Raw genomic sequence first — 18,960 nt, 5'->3', positions numbered from 1 at the left:
ATGGGTTTCTGTTATGCAAAATGAAGTCTGGTGAATAGCATATATCTATAGTTAGCAATGCTCTTCCGTAATCAACACTTCATAACACATGGGAGAGTCTGTATCTCATGTTAAATGTTCTTAAAGAAGAAAAAGGAAGTCTGGAAGTGATGGATGTTTTTAGTAGTGATGGTATGATGAGGGTATGCCCAAACACATCAAACCCTAAAAATTAATGCATGTTTGTTTGTTTGTTTTTGTATAGTAGTTAGGCCTATAGTTTTTGTGATGGTTAGTTTTATGTGTTTACTTGACTAGATTAATAGATATCCAGAGAGAAGGTAAAATATTATTTCCAGGTATGTCTGTGATGTGAAGAAGTCTTTGGAAAGGACTGAAATTTGAACCATTGACCTTAGAAGGGAAATCTGCCCTTGCCCAAGATAAGCGGATACCATCCATCTGACTTACTACTGGGATGTGTGTGCGTGTATGTGTGTGTATGTGTGTGTGTGTCTATCTGTCTGTCTGCTTGTCTACCTTTCTCCATGTCTGTCTGTCTCCTTTCTAGGTCTCAGCCAGTCTCTAAACACCAGTGCAGTCACTATAATGAGCAGATATGCGGTGAGTGCTGTGGATGGGCACTCTTCCCTGTCTCTGGTGCACTGAATCACTTCATCCTCACTGCAACCTTGCCATTACTATCTCTTCTGTGTCGTCAAAGAAGTGCAGAGGCCCAGAGTCAGGAACTTTTCAAGGCAATTGTTTTGTGTTCACAACATTGAGAGGAAGGCTCACAGATATTCACAGACATATGGCTGCCCATACATTGTGAACATCCCTCACAGGTAGACAGAAAGACAGACAGTTGTGTGTGGCCACAGTTGATGGCCTCAATCTCATCCAGCATCCAGAGTGTCCTGGGTGACATACATTCTGCACACCAACCCTTACACTGCATGCATAATGCTCCGCATCTACCATTATGGTGCACCCAGCATGTTTGTCTTCTGTTTCTCCATGCTCTTCCTCTGCATCCTACCCTCTCCCACACTTCAGAAATGACCAAGTTTTCATCTCATTTCTCTAGCTAGCTACTGATGACTTCAGAATTTGGGTTTGGGCACTCAGGCCCCAGGGTCACTCAGTATGCTCTAACTCACCCCAGGGGAGAATGATGATGTTATGTTTGGTGAGAGAAAGTTAAGTGAAAAGAAAAGAACAGGACAAAGCACTCTGAAGTGCTCACCCGCAGCCTTCTCCCTTCTCCCCACCTTAGCTGCAATCCCAGCTGGGTGAGCATCTTCGTACTGGAAGCATCACTTCCTTGTGGTGGTGTTTTAAGATAGAACGGACAGAATAGTGCTCCTGCCTGACACTTCCACACATGCCTGGAGAAGCCTGGCAAGGCTTAGAAGGAGTGTGTAAGGGGGGGCCGCTGACACCCACCCCTCTGACCTGTACCTAATGTCTGCAGGATCCACTCGCTGTCTGTCCATTGTCCCTTAGGGGGAAGTTATGCAGGACTTTGACGGAGTTCCACTAAGTAAGTACTCCAAACGGCCAAGTCTTCTGGGAGCTCTGAGTAGAAGTGATGAAATCTACCGGGAGTTGTGCTAGCCCCAGCTCCAGGTTTCTCTGGCCATGTGGCTTGGAACGAGTCTCTCTCCTACTCTGCCAGTTGGGAGAACTGGTCTGTAAAAGCTGGACTTGGCAAGAACAAGATCCGTGATCATAGATATAAAAGCATATGAGGAAGAATTTCTTTTTGAGAAATGCAATTTAATTATAGGAAGCGTTTGTTCCTTGCCAAATACCTTAATTGTTCTGGCTTATGTTTTGTTACACACACACACACACACACACACACACACACAGACACACACACACACACACACACACTGGGAATAATTACATTTAACTCACCCAGTGGGAATAGAGATCAAGAGAAATTTAACGCTTCCTGCTAAATGCCTTCGCAGATCCACGCAGCACCCTACCATGCTTGTAAGTTTTGTCACACACCAGGAAAACACCTCTGGCAAAGAATCCACCCCAAGTTGGTCCCAGGCAAAGGCACTGCCTGTCAGGACCCTATCCTCAGCACTGTGGCCGAAGCTGTGTGTGCCATGCCATGCAGGGCAGGCTCACTTTGTAGTGTGCTTAGGAGAGAGAGAAGAATCGACTAGTCCTTCTCTGAGGCAGGTAAGCGAGACCAGAGGACACTGTCTTAGCCACTAGGTGTGTGTTTCCATCTCTCAAGAAAACTCTTGCTAGGAAAGATCTGGAAGCATCTTTCCCAGCCCTGTTTCAGGGCTCTACCATCCGCTCACTGAGAATGTTTTCCTCACCTCCTCTTATTTGCTTGACAGTCACCCACTCGTATAACATCTCTTTAGATTCTGTGCAAACATCGCCTCCTCTATGAAGCCTCGTGGGCAAAGCTAGCAAATGCCTTCTCTGAGCTCCCACGGTCCTGTGCACAGTCTCCTTTTGACTCTGTAGACTTCCAAGAGGACCCTGGCCTTTCATTTATCATTGCTCACCATTGCCTGCGAGATCCCATGAGAGGGCTGCTGGCCACATCACCTCTCCGGTGCCTCCACAGTCCAGCCCTTGGGGAATGATTTTCGCTTTGGAGAGACCCGGCGAGCTGCTCTGTGTCTCTGGACTGCCACAATGCTTATTCTTGAAGTGCAAATGCTTCCCTTGACCCCTGAAGGCACAGTTCGTCCAGGAACGCAGGCTGCTTGTCTTGAACACCCTTGTGCACATTCTACTGCGTTACAACCATTTCTAGGCCATCATGGTGGTCCTCCCACCTGGTTCTCCGTGGTGCTCCAGCGCCTGGTCCCCACTGGGGGCAGAGGCTCTTGCCATCTGTGGTGACCTATTTCTTTCACTTGCCACTTGATATCTGGTATCTTACTGAGTTAGGGAGTTTTTCCTCCTCTTGCTTTGGGGATTTTCATGTCCTCACTCACCCAACCAACATCTTTGTCTCTCTAGCAGAGTGGGATAGAAGTTAAAGAAAGTCCTTGCAGTCAGGAAGGTCTGGAATCAAAGCTCATCTCAGCAATGTCCTAGCTGAGTATGACACTTCACTTCCTGGAGATAGTATTTGCTTGTCTGTTGGAGATAACATTAGACCCACCTCATCCTCAGGGCCTGGGGATTCAACTTCACACTGTCCTCAATTTCCTTGACAATAATGCAGGCCAGGGTGGCAGAATGACTGCTGGACGAATGAAGAACATGACAGTTGTTTCATTCTGTCCTGACTCGATCACACTGCTCACCAAGTCTTCCATGTCCCCTTCTATGATAACACTGAAACCCGAGCCCAACCCCAAAGTGGAAACTGCTCTGAAACTTAGATCCCAACCTATTCTTTTTTTTAATTGTGATTAAGTGGTTACATAATTTCCCAAATTTCACAGTATTGTGGGATAGTGATGTTCAGTTAAAATCACAAACACATTCTGACTTTCCTGGAGCAAATTGTCTATCACGGTCTATAACTTTTATGAGTTCTATGAGCTTTGCGATACAGTTATTTCTTCCACATGGAGTGATATGTACATTTCTTTTGTTTTGCACAGCGTCAGCATCAATTCCCTCTTTTCCACTTGTTCCCTCCCTCCCATCGCTGCCATTGAGTTGCTTGGTTCATTTTGGTCAATGTCCAGCGCAGCTGATGGGTCCTGCTGTTGTATGTTTTTCCCTGATTCCATCTAGTTCTGTGTCGTCATCCTGGTTTCCCTCTGGTGTGCACATATACACCATACATGTGATCAGCAGCATGGGGTTATTTAGTAGTGATTCAACCAGATGAGTGGAAGTTCTTTGTTTCTTAAGTCCTGTTAATTTTTTCGTGTCACCTAACATTTTGGATTTAACATCCATTTATCAGGGAGACCATGTACTGTTTGTCTCTTTGCTCTTGGCTTACCTTGTTCAACATGATTTCTTCTGCTCCATCCATTTCCCCGCAAATGCCATTATTTTGTCATTTCTAATGGCTGCATAATATTCCATTGTGTATAGATACCACAATTTTTGGATCCATTCATCTGTGGTGGGACATCTGGGTTGTTTCCATATCCTGGCTATTGTGAACTGTGCTGCAATAAACATGGAGGTGCATGTGTCCTTGTATACTGGTTCCTGTTGTTCAGGATAGATGCCTAGAAGTGGTATGACTGGTCATAAGGGAGGTCAATATTTAGCTTTCTGAGGCCCTTCCAGACTGCTTGCCAAAGTGCTTGTATAAGTGTACATTCCCACCAGCAATGTAATAGGGTTCCTCTTTCTCTGCATCCCCTCCAGCATTTGTCGTTGGCTGACTTGAGGATATGGGCCATTCTGACTGGGGTAAGGTGGTATCTCAGGGTTGTCTTTATTTGCATTTCCTTTACAACCAGGGATTGTGAACATTTCCTCATGTGTTTCTTTGCCATTTTTATCTCTTCATCTGAGAAGTCTCTCTTTAGTTCCCTTGCCCATTTAGTAATTGGTTTGTTAGGTTTGGGAGGGATTCGTTTCCTGAGTTCCCTGTATATACCGGATGTTAACCCCTTGTCTGATATATTGCTGGTAAATATTTTTTTCCAATTAGTTTATGTCTTTCTAGCTTGGTTGCTATAGCTTTAGCAGAAGCTTTTTATTTTAAGGTACTCCCATTTGTTGAATCTCTCTCCAACTTGTTGTGACCCTGGGACTCTGTTCAGGAAGATCCTTTCTGTGCCTATAAGTTCAAGTGTCTCTCCTACTCTGTCCTGCAGCAGTTTCAGAGATTCAGGTTTAATGTTAAGGTCTTTAATCCATTTTGAGTTGATGTTGGTGCATGGTGATAGGCTGGGGTCCACTTTTAGTCTTCTGCATGTGGCCGCCCAGTTTTCCCAGCACCAGCGGTTGAAGAGGCTGTGTTTCTTCCATTGTATGTCTTTGGCTCCTTTGTCAAATATCAGCTGACTGTAGGTATGTGGATTTATTCTGGGTCTTCTATTCTATTCCATTGCCAACCTGTTCTTTTTGATTGTAACATCTTTCTTCCAATGTCCTGTTCCTCTTATCATGTTACCTCTTGTTGATTTTACCTTCACAGTCATCCAGTCCCTGGTCCTCTAACCTCTCACCCAGTTACGATCTGTCTCTCTAACAGCATCTTATGATTACCCTTGATTACCCTTGATTCATAGCCTGCTGAGCACCCAAATTCTGCTACATACAGTCCATCGGAGAGTCAAGCCATCCCTGCAACATGCCATGTCCCACCAGCTCTCCATGGATGGCCAAGTCCCTTCCCATCAACCAACACCCAGATACCCATTTTCTTATACCCATGCTTTCCACTTTATCTCTATTCCAACCATTTCCACTCTGTTCTTTCCCAGTTCCTTCTTCACGTGTGTGTTTGTGTGTGTGTGTGTATGTGTGTGTGTGTCCTGGAACTGAGGTTTGAACTCAGGGCCTTAGTTTTATTCACTCAAAGCTGGTGCTCTACTACTTGAGCCACAGCTCATAGGTTGCAGTAGTGGCAACCTTGAAAAATTGTTTCCTCTTGGAACACCACTTAGTAACTTTATTATTCTCGTTAACAACTGAATCAACGATTGAAACTCTTCCTGAAAACAAAGATGTTAGGTACTCAGCAATTTTTACATAGGTATTCAAGAAACAATTGTTACTATTATGCAAAATATTTTAAGGAAGTGGAAAAAAGAGAAAACCATGCAGCTAATTTTAGGAAGGTAGGATAACTGATTCTTCAACCAAACAGGTTTGGCAAAAGGAAATTACATTCCCACCGCATTGATAAACATAAAACAGTGCTAAATAAAGTACTGGCAGTCTGAATAGGGCAGTGTTTGCAAAAAGATAATGTTTGAAAAAGCCAAATTGGGATTTATTCCAGGTATTTAAATTTATGTTAATATTATAGAGCATATTTTAATGTAATCTACTCATAGTGTGAACAAGAAAAATAACCTCCTTATCTTCTTAGATGTGGAAAAGAATATTTGATTCAACTTCAAGAAGCATTTGTTGTTTGAAAAGCTTAGTAATATAAGAATATCAGAGAAATCTTGGCTATCAGAGAAATCTTTAGACTGATAATCAATGGAAATTTACAGATGAAATAGTGGAACCGTGAATGCAATATTGAATTGTTTAAAATACTTATCTTTAAATTAAAGATCAAGGCAAGGCTGCTCATTACCTGTTTCTCTATCCTATGGTCTGCCAGGATGATGTAGAAGAGAAATGCTTTGCATGAAATCATCTTTATAAAGAGGAAGACTCCCAACTATCGTTATTCACAGATAGCACAATGGGTTCCATAAGAAACAAAATGAACCCAGATAAACTATTATTAGAGTTGGAAGGAAATTGTCTGCATATGGTTGTTATGGTTCAAATGCTTTCTCTTAAAAGAAAATTCACATATTGAAACCTAATATCAATTGGGTGCTGGTAGCTCAACACTTGCAATCTTAGCTACTCAGGAGGCTGAGATCTGAGGATCAAGGTTCAAAGCCAGCCCAGACAGGAAAGTCTGTGAGACTCTTTTCTCCAATGAACTACTGCAAATGGATCTGTGGCTCAAGTGGTAGAGCATTAGCCTTGAGCACAAAGAGGCTCAGGGATAGGACTCAGGCCCTGAGTGTAAGCCCCAGCACTAGCAAAAAGAAAGAAAAAAGAAGAAGCTGAGGGACAGTGCTAAGACCCAGAGTTCAAGCCCCACAACCAAAAAAAAAAAAAAAGAAAAGAAAAAGAAGAAAAAAAAGAAACCTAACCTAATATGGTGGTATTTGTATACATGGCAGGGCATTGCAAGGTGATTAGGCCATGAATGAGATTAGCTCCTTTATTTCAAAGGCCCCAGGGATCTTGTTTGAGCATTCCATATTGCAGAAGACTTCATCTACAAACCATACATCCCTCTGCAAAATCCAGAAGCTCTGTTGGTGAAAAAGTTAAAAAAAAAAATCATGTAAAGACAGCACCTAATAGCCATTTTTGCTTCTGTATGAATTGCTTTGTGCTAGATGATTGTATGGTTTTTGTATGATTTTAACTGTGACTGGTTTTAGTCACTTAGTGGTGGAATGTCAGCCTGGGAGCCTAGAGTTGCTTAGTAAAAGACTTCAAAGGCTTTACAGCCCTGACCAAGGGCGCAAAGTCCTCAGAATCATCCCCAAAGCTGCAACGCCCTTCCCGCCCTTCCCAGAGGCTAGGGCAGTAAGGCCCTAGGGAAGAAATATAATGTTTTAAGAAACCTAAGCAACTCCATTTTTGTTTAACCCTCCATCTCAGTTCTGCAACTTGACTCGTGATCCATTTTAGCCCCAATGCTAGGAATTTATGACAAAAAGCCATGCACAATTCTTGGAGCCATAGATGGTGTTTGCTTAAGGCAGGTGTTAGCCCCCAATGGTGTTGCCCCCCCCCACACACCTAGGACTAATAAGAGTTTTTAACCAACCCATTCTTCAGAGCCCGGGTCGAGACATGCCATGCATTCTGTTAGTCTGGGTGTGACTGGTAACCTTGGGTGTGAATGGTAACCTTTTTCTGGTCAAGTTATGGACCAAGGACATTTTTCTGTAAAGGTCAACCAATCATTATTTGCCCAGTTTAGCTTGCTTTAAATGTAAATGTTAACCAATCATGTAATTTCTTATGTAAAAGTTCCTAAAAGTTGTTTGTTCAATACTATAAAAACGGCCCTGATTCTATGCTCAGGGCCTCTTAGAGTCACCAGTTACCATGTGCGCGGAGGACCAAGCTCGAGCTTGCAATAAACCGGCTCTTTGTTGCTTACATTGATCGTGGTCTCTGGTGGTCTTCTGGGGGTCCCCGAATTTCGGTATAACATTGGCATTTTAATCATCAATTTCCTACACTCTAGAGTTTGTGAAAGAAGAATTTCTGTTGTTTATACCCCAATCTGCTTATGGTATTTTGTTATAACAGTCCACACAAGTAAAAGAATCAGTCAACAAAAACAAGAGCTCTAAGCCGATTTCTTTTCTATCTACCAATGTTTATACATAGCATAAAAATGTTTAAAATAGCATAAAAATACATGGCAAATAAGTCTAAATTAAACAAGATATTTACATGTGGTTTAAGGAGACAAATATAAAATTATATTGCTACATAGAAGACTGAAATAAATATGCAGCTCTTTTCATAAATGTTCTGTATGGATTCAATACAATTTCAGTAAGAAATGAAAAAGAGTAGCCGGACACCAGTGGCTTATGCCTATAATCTTAGCTAGTCAGAAACCTGAGATCTAAGGATCTCAGGGGCAGGAAAGTTCCAGAGATTCTCTTATCTTCAATTACCTGCAAAAAAAAAAGCATGAGGTTGAGTACCTCAGGGACAGTGCCTAGACCCTGAGTTCAAGCCCCAGGACCGGCACAGATAAAGAAAGAAAGACAGAGAGACAGAGAGAGAAGAGGAAGGGAGGAGGCAGGGAGGGAGGGAAGGGGGAGAGGGAAACCTAAAGAACATGATCATGAAACCTACCAAAGCACCTTGTAAATATAAAAGAAAACAAGAAATCTTAGTTCTTTCCTTCCAGCCTTCCTGGGGGCCTGTGTTGTCAGGAGTCACAGATACACAGCTAAACAAGAAGTAGGTGCATGGAAATACCCCACAGCAGGATTTACAGTACAACTGGAGTACTGCATACATTAGTGTACTGTTGGAAGAGGAAAAGACCCACCACACTAAAATCCCTAGCTCAGAGTCAGCCCTTCGTGTATGACAGAACTGGTATTTCAGGTTACAGCTAACATATATTTAACATACGTATGTATACCCACCCACACACACCCACCCACACACTCACATACTCACACAGATGGATCCTTCAGGCTGAGAGTCCTGGAGGATCACGGTATGAAGTCATCCTGGGAATAGAAAAGACCATGGACTTGTTCTCCAAAATAAGAAGCATAAGAAGGGTGGCTAAAGCGATGGAGTACCACTGTGAGCAAACATGTTTAAGACCCTAAGCTCAAGTCCCATACCCAGTAGAAAAAAAGTAAGGATAATTTGCCATTAACACCAAATTCTATTCTTCAAGACACCATGGAAATATTTTGAGAAGATCTCTTATCATGTGACCTCAATAAATATTTTGAATAGGTGAGGAGCTACTACAAATATCTAAGGTCCCCAAAATGAGAATTAGGAAAAATAGCGAGTGAGCAGGACTATGAGTGGCCAGTGAGCACTCACGGAAATCGAAACATCATTTGCAATCAGAAAAACTCTCAGAAAAATCATCTCAGGCTCACAGCCATTTCTCATTCTTTAGGCTGCAAATGGAAGCCTGATCTCATCAGTAGTTGGAAGGGCGGAGCTAGAAGTTGTGCCCACAGTTGGTGGAGAGCAGAGGATGACACCATCATGAAAAACATGAGGTTGTCAGTTAACTGACCATGCATGAGCTTTTAATCTCACAATTGGCCTCCTAATATAGAGCCAAAGCAGGCATAAATATGCCATGAGGCACGCGCAGAGACTCTGTTAGCATCTCTAATGGAAGTAGTTCAGTCTCTCTCTTCCCTCTCTCCCTCCTTCCCTGCCTGACTTTCTTTCTCTCTGCTTTTCTCCTTTTCAACACACACACACACACACACACACACACACACACACACACACACACACAGAGACAGGATCCAGATATCCACTGTGATAGGAACTCATAAACAAATTCTTCTGTATTCCTATAACAGAGTAGAGTATTTGACATCAATTGCAATCAATATGCTTTCATATCAACATGACCGACCCTAAAACATGGTCAGGAAAAAGAAAAAAAAACAGATCTTTGAAGTAAAAATATAATTTATTGTTTCTTTTTAAAAAAATACCTAAATAGCCATGCATTTTACATAGTATATATTTTTGCATCATGATATTTATTTGACATGATACATATGTATGTTAAAATGTGAAACCTGGTACATAAAACAAAATTCAGAATAATGTGGAAGCAGCAGAAGAAAACATGCCTGTTGGAAGTGGCGCTGTAGCTCAAGTAATAGAGCGCTCCTTGAGCTGAAGAGCTGAGAGACAGCACTCAGGCCCAGAGTTCAAGACCCTTGACCGACAAAAAAAAAAAAAAAGAAGAAAGAATAAAATGAAAACATGCCTGTTCGTTCAGCCATTTGATTGGTTTCATCACTAAAACACATAAAGAAATAGAAACACACATTTGATTACATTTGATTAAGAGAGGAAGCAGTGATACCAAACAGGAAAGATGAAGTGAAGGTGAGCTCTGTATTAGACCTGTACTGCTTTCAACAAGAGGTGGAGTGGGAGGGGCCATGAGTCTGCTGACACAAGAAATATCCAATTAGAGGTAACCTCGCAGGTTGTACTCATTATAGAGATGAGGACACTGAGGCCCAACGGGTCTAGTGATTCTTTCTAGGCCACTGAGTTCCTTCCTGTGAGATTCAGGGCTAGAGGCAAGGCTTAGGGATCCTACACTATTTTCAAGTGATGCATGGCTGAGTCTCTTTTTTTGTGAACCCCTTGTAGCTGAAGGGGAGACTGAGGATTGCAGGGGTCTGGAAGAAGTAGCACTGGGGCATCCTGTGAGCCTGTTAGGTGCTAGTGAACCTTGCAGACCAGTCTATTAGGGTGGGATTCATAGTGGTTTCACACGTCAGAGGGAAGGGACAAGAAAATGTGAGGCTCTAAATTCATTCTTTTCACATCATAACTCAACAACAGCAAGCCTTGGAACAGCGCCTGGTGTTTCTGCAGACGGGAATGATATGGAAGGCCCAAACACTTCCATCAATAGGAATGAGAATACCCTGGCTTATTCCCAAAGCTACGTTCTTTATAAAAGGAAGAATTTGTCCCCAAAGTACAGTCGTCATTTAATGTAATGATTCACCAACTTTGGAAGATGGAGAAATATATAATTTTTGTATTGAGCTGAAAAATAGTATCATTATCTCACAACTTAGTAAGGACATTTATTTTTAATTCTATAATGATCACTGTCGACTCAAGAGATTCTCCCTCATTTTTAACATGGGTGACATTCTCAAAGACACAAATGCTTCACGACCAGTTCACCTCTTTTGCAGGTGATGAAGCTTTCTTTGCAGATTAGAAATGGACACCATTAACTTGATAAGTGAAATAAATCCTCTGCTCTGAACTCTAATCACTCAGTCACTACTCAAACCTTTATTGGGCTTCTTAGTATGAAAGCCAGTTGTGGGTATGTTGGGACCAGAATGCATGGGACCTTGCTTCTTTCTAGCTTGGAGCCGTTCTATTAGTAACTGGAGCCCCTGTTTGCTCACCTAAGACCAGATGATAAAGTATGGCGCCCATCTTGAGGTGTGGTCCTGGGACCTCTGGGCCTAACCTTTTGAGAGGATTATCTCCTGATTTAGAAGTCTGCAGCTCTCTGCTTGTGTTAGTCACATTGGGATATCCCCTACCATGTACACAGATAGGTGCCAGACTTAATTTTCTGTCCCATAGCAGTGTGAGACACTTTCTTTTTTTTGTCATTGTTGTTAGGAGCTTCAAAGATCACCTTGGGAGTCTGATATTCCCCTATTTTGGATTCTACCATTTCTTACTGTTTTGTTGTTGACTTCTTTTTTTTTTTTTGTTTTGAGTTGCATCTATAGAAGAGAAGGTATGTATGTGTATGTGTGTGTGTATGTGCAAGTGCGCATGCGCGCACATGTGCATGCATGCACCTACTCTTTCCTTGACTATCGGTGAGGACTCTGTTGGATGAGCTGGGTCAGTGTGGGAGGCTTTGTCCCCATGATTTGCCAGTGACATCATCCCAGGGAAGGGCTGTGGCTCAGAGAGCAGAGAGGAGGAGAGAGGAGGGAGGGCAGCCCGCAGGCTCACTCACCCCGACTCTTACTACGGCTGAGGTTGAGAAATACCAAATAGATAAAGCTAGGAAGACACCGATATGATCTCTCTATATACTTCACAGGAAATGAACAAAGCAAAGTCCAGAATTGGGGGATCTCTGTGATGAGCAAGGATAGACCATTCAGACCCGGACTTACACCCTTTTGCTGTGGGAATTCAGTCAACTGTACAGTGTCCCAGCTGTTTCTTTTTTTTTTTTTAAATTTTATTTTATTTTATTTGTGAACATACTGTACAGAGGGGTTACAATTGCATGGGCAGGATAATGCATACATTTCTTACCAAGCATTGCACTTCCCATCCCTTCCCAGCCTCCCCCTCCCCCCCATCCCAATCCTTTTCCTTCCCCCCTCCCCCCCCTCTTCTCCCCCCCCCACACCGACATTGTAAAGCTCGTTTTGGACATGACAACTTGTACTTCTCATTGTTGCATCAGATCCACCTGTATCCTTAAACAACTGGTTTTTCCCCATCTCCTCCACAAGTTATACTGACATCAAATATAGTGAAAGCAGGGGTTATACTGTGGGGGAGGGACATACAAAGCAACAAAGAGATAATCTTATAAATGCGTTAGAAACACATGCATGAAAGAAAAAACATTAAAATACATATCTAAGGGTTCATTTTCTTGACATCACATTATCTGACCTTTTCCGCTTGACTCATACATATACTAGATATTGCAAGTAAGGGAAACCATGGGACCTATGTTTCTTTGGGCCTGGCTTACTTCACTTAATATAATTTTTTCCAAGTTTTTCCATTTCCTAACAAATGGGGCAATGTCATTCTTTCTGATGGAGGCATAGAATTCCATTGTGTATATATACCACATTTTCTTGATCCATTCATCTACTGAGGGGCATCTGGGTTGGTTCCAGATCTTAGCTATGGTAAATAATGCTGCAATAAACATAGTTGTACTGGTAGCTTTAGTGTGATCTTGTTTGTAAGCATTTGGGTAAATGCCCAAAAGTGGGATTGCTGGGTCATAGGGGAGTTCTATGTGAAGTCTTTTGAGGAACCTCCATACTGCTTTCCAAAGTGGTTGGACAAGTTTACATTCCCACCAACAATGAAGTAAGGTTCCTTTCTGTCCACATCCCCTCCAGCATCTGTTGTTATTAGAGTTCTTGATTTTTGCCATTCTTTCTGGGGTGAGGTGATATCTCAATGTTGTTTTGATTTGCATTTCTTTTATGGCTAGGGATGTTGAACATTTCTTCATGTGTCTATTGGCCATCCTTCTTTCTTCTTCAGAGAAGTTTCTCTTTAAGTCTTTCGCCCACTTATTTATTGGGCAGTTGTTTCTTTGGGGATTTGTTGTTGGGGGGTTTAATTTTTTGAGTTCCAAGTATATTTTAGATATGAGACCCTTGTCCGTTGTATGGCTAGTAAAGATCTTCTCCCAATCTGTGGGCTTTCTATTGATCTTGCTAGCTATGTCATTTGCCCTGCAGAAGCTCTGCAACTTTATGCAATCCCATTTGTCCAACCTTTCTTTGATGTGTTGTGTTTCCGGGTCTCTATTCAAAATATTTCGGCCTGAGCCAAGGAGACCTAGGGTTTCTCCTATTCCATCCTGTAATGTTTTCAGAGTGTCTGCTTTGACTTCAAGGTCTTTGATCCATTTGGAGTTGATTCTGGTGCAGGGTGATATATAAGGATCTAGCTTTAGTTTTCTACATGTAGTTAACCAATTTTGCCAGCACCATTTACTGAAGAGGCTGTCTTTCTTCCATTCTATTGTTTTAGCTCCCTTATCGAAGATTAGATGGCTATAGGTCTGTAGGTTCATTTCTGGGTTTTCAATTCTATTCCATTGGTCCTGAGGTCTGTTCTTATGCCAGTACCAAGCTGTTTTGATTACTATGGCTTTGTAGTAGAGTTTGAAATTTGGTATTGATATTCCTCCAGCAGTGTTCTTTCCGTTGAGGAGCGTTTTTGCTATTCGGGGTCTTTTATTGTTCCATATGAATTTTTGGATTGCCTCTTCTATTTCCTTGAAGAATGAGGTTGGAATTTTGATAGGTATTGCGTTGAATTTGTAGATAGCCTTGGGAAGTATTGCCATTTTCACGATGTTAATCTTTCCAATCCAGGAGCATGGGAGGCTTTGCCATTTTTTTAGTTCTGTGTTGATTTCCTTTTTCAAGATTTTAAAGTTTTCATCATAGAGGTCCTTCACTTCTTTAGTTAAGTTAATTCCTAGGTATTTTATTTTTTGTGGGGCTATTACAAATGGAGTTGCTTTCCTAATTTCAGCCACACTTTTCTCATTATTGGCATACAGAAAAGCCATTGATTTTGGGGGGTTAATTTTATACCCTGCTATGTTGCCAAAGTTTTGAATCACCAGCTGTTTCTTTATAGTAGTCACAATGGCACTGCTGGGAAGTTGTCCGGAGCTCCAACCGAGTAGATCGGCATGTGCTGGTGCCTGGAATGCCCCCTTGTTTGCTGTGGGCCTTGCTTCACATGGCCGATGTACCGCTGCCAGCTTCCTCAGACCTGAAGCCTTGCACGAAGCCTTGCATGGCTAATGTCCCACCTCAAACGCTTTGCACATCACCTTTCCCCGTGCCCCTCTCCACCCCTATGTGAACTAAATGAGCAAGGGTAAAAGACTTCGCCATTTCACCAGGGAATCAAATTAAACACAACCGTTGCACACCTGTTATAAGTGCAGTGAAGTTTAAAACATCACTGACAATTTCATAAGGGAGAAAATAAGCCCCCAAATATTCAAATAAAAAAATTAAGCTTAGTAGTACTGGTGTCTCACGCCTGTAATCCTAGCTACTTAGGAGGCTGAGTTCTGATGATCAAGGTTCAAAGCCACCCTAGGCAGAAACATCCAAGACACTCATTTCCAGTTATCTACCAAAAAGCCAGAAGGGGAGGGGTGGCTCAAGTGGTAGAGCACCAGCCTGAAGTGTACAAACCAACCAAGATCCTAAGTCCTTAAGTTCAAGCCACTGTACCAGCATACAATCAACCAATCAATCAGTCAGTCAATCAATACACCTTTGGTGTTTCCCAGACATTGAGACATGAATTGGATAAAGGTAGATAAGACAAAGGTTTCATCTTTATGGAACTCCCTTCTGACTTTCCAGTCTAGTTCGGAAGATACATTTTGAAGTAAGGAAAAGACTAGGTCTAAGTAAGTCACCTTGCTCTCACAGTCATCCTGGTGCCTAGCAGGGTGCTGGAGTCTGTCCACCCAGCTTCCAGGGCTTCGAGGTGAGAATTGCAGGGAAGGCCCTGCTTTGGGGAAAGTGTAGATACATCGTGTTTAGCCCTAGGGGAGCCTTGGTCCTCGTGTCGTGTTTCTGTACAAGGCTTTTGCTGAAGCATGGTTTCCCCAACCATGGGACTGCTGTCTTTAAAAGCTTTGTTTGGGCCTTCTTTGTGGCTCAGATCTATCTTGGAGACATGGACCTTTAATATAGACTCCCAATTCCACCTCTCAAAATGCTGCTTCTCTGTTTTCCTGTGACTAGATTTGTATTTGACTTATAGTACAACACTTTTATATCAGTAATTCTATGGCAAGGTTTCTAAGCATGTGCAGGGCAAGGCTGTAGCTCTGTGGAGGGGAGTGAACTCCCAGGTAGCTCTGAGAAGCCTTCATCAAGGACATTAAATGGAGACAGAGATTTGGAAGACAAGCACAAATTCTCAGATGTACTAGGCATTTGAAGTTTTCTGGAAAGTACAAGCAATTGTGTTGCTGCAACAAAGAGAGCAGGAGTCAGGTTTCAGACACCTCTGAAGGCCTGCCTGAAAGCATATGAAAGTCCAAAATCACTCCAGAATACTTCTCTCCTCCCTCCCCCCCTCTCTCATTTGGGGGTCTTGCTCCTCCCCAGTTGGCCAAAAACCATGCACCCATACCCAGGGGCTATTCTAACTCCTCCCCCCCCCCCCCCCCCGCATAAGAGTGTGTTACCTCTGAAAGCTTTTCATGACAGTTTCCTTCTGTGGCCACAGGATGTCACCTTTGAAAGCTTGCCTTGTACAGATGAACGCTGGCCCACTTTGCAGGGCTTCTTTTCTCTTTGGAAAAGGCTCAAGGCCCTGTGGTTCTATGAGAGGCAGCAGCCCCACCACATACACAGCAGGGCCAAACCAGCTGAAGTATTCTATACTCCTCTCCCCAGACTGTATCTCCCAGTGCTCAGTCTTGTAAATGGGTGATCTACCAACTTCCAGCTGTAACAGAGTCCTGGGCCTGGGGTATCTACCCCAGAACCATTGTCATCCTTCGCCTCAAAGCATAAAGATTGCACCCCTATCTCTAGACACCCATCACTGCCAGCCTCTTGGTGCACTACATTAAAAAATTTCTCATGCATTACAGGGTTCACTGTCATGAAAGACTTTGAAAGCTGTTCACATGGTGGAATTGATGGGTCGTAGTTAATGATGTATCTGAGATGAGAGTAGAGAGAAAGAGAGAGATGGAGCCTAGGAGAACATGAGTTTTCCTACTCAAGGGATTGGGAGGGCGCCTTCCCTGGGAGGGAGGACAGTACTGGAGCCATATTTCTCTCAAGGTTCTTTCAAGTCACACCCTCTGGCCCTTCCAGATGACTTGCAGGCTGTAGCCATTCAGAGCCACACTCTAGGGACCTGGGAAGGGACCACTTGAGAATGGTTGCTGCTTTGAGACCACTTATAGGGAAATGACAAGCCCAGAGGCCATCTTTCCAGCTGGGAGACCGATGGGTGTCATTCTCACCGACCTATGAGCAGCATTCCAAAAGAAATCATTTGTAGTAACAATTCATTATATATATATATATATATATATATATATATATAAAATTTGCCAGGTAGGGGAACAGGGAAGTATGTTTGGTGATGTATCCAATTGAGCTATATTGCCTGTTTCATAGAAGGGTATTTCAAGGTTCGTTGAGATTCTAGTCACATACATGTGCATGTGCATTTGTATTTAATATATGAATATATACATAATATAATATATATAATTAATACATAAACATGTATATATGTGTGTATATTCTTTTGGTTTAAGAACTCAAAGTATTTTGTAGAAATAGGTGGTGAGCATTTCATTCTCATCCCAAACTTGTTCACTCAGTTCTGTCTCCAAACCTCCACAGCTAATGGCCATTCCTCCAAGTTTCTTGCATAAGCTTTCAGTATTTTTCTAGGCTGACAGAAGCAAATATACATTTACCTGTGTCTCTCTGCCATTGTTTCACCAACAATGTCTTATTTTGAGCCCTATTCTGCTCTTCATCTTTTCACTTTGAACATCTGAAGCTCTTTTCTCCAGATGTTTGGAATGCCTTTTTCAAAACAAGCAAGCAACTCCTGGCTTGTCGCCTCTGCTGAGCAGTAGTAGATGTGAAGGACAATATTGGGACAAAGTTACCTAAAAATTAAGTCTGCATAAAAATAAACAACAGAGATAATGGCATATGATTTTGTACATATTTGGGGGCAAAATATTGTAAAGAAAAAAAAAGGCACACCTTTCTCCAAGGAGAAGTCAGCATCTACTACATTTTTTCCATTTGCTGGAAGTTTACTGGGGATACGGTGCTGCAGGGAGGACCAGCAGAGCAGAAAGATCACCTGTCCCGGCCCTTGTGGCAGTGGCTGGCATGGAATGTTCCTATTTAGCCTTAATACCCACCCTGCCCACGTCCACGCATTCCAGGCCACCGCTGTTCCTCTGCTGGAATTCCTCAGTGGCTCCTGCTGTGTCCAGGGTCAAGTCGAATCTTCCTCTTGGATCTTACAACCATTGGCCTGCATGCCAGCCTGTGCCTTACCTCTCCCGGCTCACTCTGTTCTTAGCTACACTGGGCCGTGTGGATCAAAAACCAGTCCTGCCGATCTAGCTTTCAGGCCTTTGCTTACTGGGTCCTCTACCATGGCCACCCTGGTTTAGGAGCTGATCACCCTGCTCATAACTCTCAATTAAAAGCCAATGTTTCTTATGCTGGGCATTGGTGGCTCAGACCTGTCATCCTAGCTGCTCAATGGGTGGAGATCTGAGGATCATAGCTCAAAGCAACCGAGGCAGGAGGGTCCTTGAGACTCGTATTTCCAATTAGGTACTACCCAAAACCCAGAAGTGGAGCTGTGGCTCAAGTGGTAGAGCAACATAGCCTTGAGCAAAAGAAGCTCAGGGACAGCACCCAGACCCTGAGTTTGAGCCCCAGGACTATCACAAACATAAAACAAAACAAAAGCAAAACATACAAACAAAATACCAGGCATCTCTATTGGGTGTGTGTTAGTATACTCTAATCTAATGGACTGAGCACTGGGCTGCCAAGTCCCAACCTTAGCTCCATTTTTAAGGCTGTTTACCTCCCCCCACCCCTAGCCATTATAGGGATGCCAGGAGCACTTCTTAACACTGGAATAGTGGGCATTAGAGGTCCCAAGTAAAAAAAGTAAAATGCTCACTGAAGCATGCTCAGTAGACAGGAGCCAGCTCAGTCCTCCTTCTCTTCCTCCTCCTGGTCCTCCCTCCTCCAGAGATAGCATCTAAGACATGTCCTGCATGAACCTTAGCAAACCTGGGTGAACTGGTTGGTACACAGCCACTGCTGACTTAGTCTTGGAGGCAATGGCTTAGTATTAGAGGAAATGACTTCGTCTTGGAGGCAAGGACTTAGTCTTGGAGACAGTTGTTTAGTATAGGAAGTAATGACTTAGCATGAGAGGTATGGCTTGTGTGGTGCTTTAAACCTTCCCAGAGCGTGCATCTCCTTGCTGCCCCCTTGACTCCTCTTGCAAGGTTAACACCCCTCTCCCGGTGGGTGGTGGATCTTCCGGTGAGTTCAGCTCCACGGTGCAGTCCTGACCAGGAGAGACTGAGCATGCTCGCGGCCATCCCGGAGCTGGCAGGGGGCTGGACTTCTGGCTTGGCGGCAGCGTGCGCCCTCCGCAGGCCGGGCGGGCCCGAGTGGGGCCGGCGGGCGGGAGGTCTGGCGGGCGGGCGGGGTTTTGAGCCCTGCCAAGAAGCTGGGGCCG

This window comes from Dipodomys ordii, unplaced genomic scaffold, assembly GCF_000151885.1.
Source record: "Dipodomys ordii isolate 6190 unplaced genomic scaffold, Dord_2.0 Scaffold82, whole genome shotgun sequence".
In the NCBI taxonomy this organism is placed as follows: Eukaryota; Metazoa; Chordata; class Mammalia; order Rodentia; family Heteromyidae; genus Dipodomys; species Dipodomys ordii.
The sequence above is the reverse complement of the archived record's forward strand: the minus strand, read 5'-3'. Positions refer to the sequence as shown.